This window comes from Mandrillus leucophaeus, unplaced genomic scaffold, assembly GCF_000951045.1.
Source record: "Mandrillus leucophaeus isolate KB7577 unplaced genomic scaffold, Mleu.le_1.0 Scaffold335, whole genome shotgun sequence".
Classification (NCBI taxonomy): domain Eukaryota; kingdom Metazoa; phylum Chordata; class Mammalia; order Primates; family Cercopithecidae; genus Mandrillus; species Mandrillus leucophaeus.
In genome coordinates, this window is record NW_012103532.1 from 923,639 (window position 1) to 927,747 (window position 4,109).

Here is a 4,109-nt window from a genome sequence, read left to right on the forward strand (position 1 = left end):
TTTTATTTTATTTTATTTTATTTTACTTTATTTTATTTTGTTTTATTTTTTAAGACGCAGCTGTGATTGGAACCATTTTTTAATCTCTTACGTTGTGTACCATTTCTATGTTTAGATATGTTTGGATATACAAGTACTTAACATTGTATAATTGCTAACAGTATTCAGTACAGTACCATGCTGTACAGGTTTGCAGCCCAGGAGCAACAGGCTGTACCATGAAGCCAAGGTATGTAGGAAGGCTATACCATCTAGTCTGTGTAAGTACACTCTATGATATTTGCACAACAAAATCGCCTCACGACACATTTCTCAGAACATATCCCTGTTGTTAAGCAACACGACTGTATATATAAATTACGTGAGGAGATTGGAAATCTATAAACAAGATCAATTCAACAGACACTTGTGGGAAGCACATGGGTAAACATATCACAAGAGTAGAAGTAGAGACAAAGGAAAAATAACATATATTTTAATGGGTTGAATTGTGTCCCCTCAAAAGATATGTTGAAGTCCTAACTTCTGGTACCTGTGAATAGGACGGGACCTTCTTTGGAAACAAGGGTTTTGCAGATGTAATTAAGGCCTAAGTTAAGATGACATCATGCTGGAGTAGAGTGGGCCCTGAATACAATGTGACTGTTGTCCTTAAAGAGCAGAGGAGACACAGAGACAGACACACAGGGAAGGGAGAGTGCCATGTAAAGACAGACAAGAGGGAAGGCAGCCACGTGAAGGAGGAGGCAGAGATCAAAATCACGCAGCTGCAAGCCAAGGAACGCCAAGGATTGCTGGCAACTGTCAGAAGCCGGGAGAGAGGCCTGGAACAGATTTCCCTTCTGAGTTGCTAAGAAGGAACCAATTCTGCAACCACTTAATTTTGGATTCTGGCCTCCTGAACTATGAAAGCATAAATTTCTGTTGTTTTAAGCCACCCAGCTTGTCATTTCTCATTTTGGTCTTAATTTGCATTTCTCTGACAACTAATGAAGTTCAATACCCTTTCATTTGTTACAGCAGGCCTGGGAAACTAATACATAGATACATAATACATCGATAGAGTCCTTACACAGATTACAAAATGGGCAAACAAGCAAAACAACGAGCAGGGACAACTGCTCAAAGACATATTTTGCTGAGTAAAGAAAATTTGGCAAATTATTGACCTGGCTTGTTGACAATTACTTTTTTTAGGAAGTTTGTGACAAAGCAACAATCTCTGGATTGAATTCTGAGTAAGTGGTTGGTAATATGACAGTCTGAAAGAAATCTTGAAAGAAAATAATGTTAAGTCTGCATTACATTATACCAGTATGCATAAAGTGGAGTCATAACAGCAGTGGAAAGGGCCCTGATCTAGGACAAAAGCCCGAGTATTTCTGTTGCTAACACTTACTAGCTATGTGATTTTAACCAAAAATAACTGTAGTTAACACTTTGATTGCAAGTTTTTAATCCAGCAAAACAAGAAATTTACAAGCCAGGCGTGGTGGCTCACACCTGTAATCCCAGCACTTTGGGAGGCCAAGGCAGGAGGATCGCTTGACACTAGGTGTTCAAGACAAACCTGGGCAACAAAGCAAGACCCCATCTCTACAACAATCAAAAAATTTAGCCAGGCATGACAGCATGCACCCAGCTACTCAGGAAGCTGAGGCAAGAGGATCCCTTGAGCCCAGGAGTTTGAGGTTACAGTGAACTGACTGAGCCACCACACTCCAACCTGAATGACAGAGTGAGATCCTGTGTGATAAACAACAAAAACGACAACAAAAAAACACGAAGAGGTTGGGCGTGGTGGCTTATGCCTCTAATCCCAGCACTTTGGGAGGCCAAGACTGACAGCCTGCTTGAAGCAAGTAGTTCAAGACCAGCATGAATAACATGGCAAAACCCCATCTCTATTATTTTCTAAAATTTTTTTATAAAAAAATTAAAAATAAATTTACACATGGCTTGCTTACCTCAGATACCTGTTGTGAAGATAAAAATAAGATTTCAGCTGTAAAATAAGTTTGAAAACACTACATAATATATAATATCACCATCGTTATTATTCCGCACTTAGTGAGGTTTTAAAAACATAAGGAAAAACCCTGTGATCAGACTGAAAAGGGAAACAGGCAGTACATAGGAAAGGAAGAAAGGAAGTACATAGGAAAGAAAATAAAAATATAACAAATAATTTGACCGGGCGCGATGGCTCACGCCTATAATCCCAACAGTTTGGGAGGCCAAGGCGGTTGGAAAACTTGAGGTCAGGAGTTCAAGACCAACACAGTCAACATGGTGAAACTCCCGTCTCTACTAAAAATACAAAAAATTAGCCGGGCATGGTGGCATGCACCTGTAATCCCAGTTACTCGGGAGGCTGAGGCAGGAGAATCACTTTAACCAAGAGGCAGAGGTTGCAGTGAGCCAAGATCAAGCCACTGTACTCCAGCCTGGGAGACAGAGCAAGACTCCATCTCAAGAAAAAAAAAAATTAAAAAACAAAAAAATTTATTCTGACAAAGATAGGAGAGCATTTATGGAAATCAAATGCTAAGAAAGGGATCATTTCGTTATGAGCTCAGAATTTTTTATTTTTCTTTTTTTTTTTTTTTTTTGAGACGGAGTCTCGCTCTTATCACCCAGGCTGGAGTGCAGTGGCGTGATCTCAGCTCACTGCAACCTCTGCCTCCCGGGTTCAAGCAATTCTCCTGCCTTAGCCTCCTAAGTAGCTGGGATTACAGGCGCCCGCCACCACATCTGGCTGATTTTTGTACGTTTAGTAGAGACGGGGTTTCACCATGTTGGCCAGGCTGGTCTCAAACTCCCGACCTCAGGTGATCCACCCACCTCGGTCTCCCAAAGTGCTGAGATTACAGGCATGAGCCACCGTGCCTGGCCATGAGCTCATATTTTTAAAAAACATACAAAGAGATGGAATGGCTGTATAATTAAGAGCGAGCATAAAATATTATCACATGTTGTCTCAGTATGTGATAAATGGAATGTTAATAATACCTAGCTCTTAAGGTTGTTGGACAATAAAATGAACTAACAGATATGAAACTGTGCTATAAATTACACTATACCATGAAATTGTTAGTTGCAAAATTGTTGCAAATACACTCCGAAACAGCACAAATTGAAAAATACCAAGTACAAAAAGTGTTGAATATGTGCGTGTATGTGAGGGGTGATGATGATGGTTTTGCCATATTCAGTATAAACAGAATAGCTACCACTTGGTACAGATGGCATTCCTATAATGGGAACAAATGACAGAGCTCTAAAAGCTGGTCCTTACCACAGTGTGAAGCATCTTCATGTATCAAGGATAGCATAAAATTATCATGAATTATACACAAATTATTTTCTAAAAACAATCTTTTTTTTTTTTTTTGAGACATAGTCTCGCCCTGTTGCCCAGGCTTGAGTGCAGTGGTGCAATCTCGGCTCACAGCAACCTCCACTTCCCAGATTCAAGCAATTTTCCTGCCTCAGCCTCCAAGTAGCTGGCATTACAGGCACCTGCCACCAAACCCAACTAGTTTTTGTATTTTTAGTAGAGACAGGGTTTTACCATGTTGGCCAGGCTGGTCTAGCACTCCTGACCTCAAGTGATCCACCTACCTCAACCTCCCAAAGTGCTAGGATTACAAGCGTGAACCACCACACCCGGCTGAAACAATCTTTTTGTCTTATTCCAACATGTTACTGAAGTTAAATCACTAGGCCAGGCATAGTGGCTCACACCTGTAATCTCATGCCTGTAATCCCAAGGTAGGAGGATTGCTTGCGGCCAAGAGTTCAAGACTAGCCTGGGCAATATCTGATATGGTTTGGCTGTGTCCCCACCCAAATTGCATGTTGAATTGTAGCTCCCATAATTCCCATGTGTTGTGGGAGGGACCCAGTGGGAGATAATTGAATCATGGGGGCATTTTCCCCCATTCTTTTCTCATGGTGGTGAACAAGTCTCACAAGATCTGATGGTTTTATAAGAGGAAACCCTTTTGCTTGGTTCTCATTTTCTCTTTTGTCTGCTGCCATATAAGATATGCTTTTCACCTTTCATCATGATGTGAGGCCTCCTAGCTCCATGGAGGTGAGTTCAT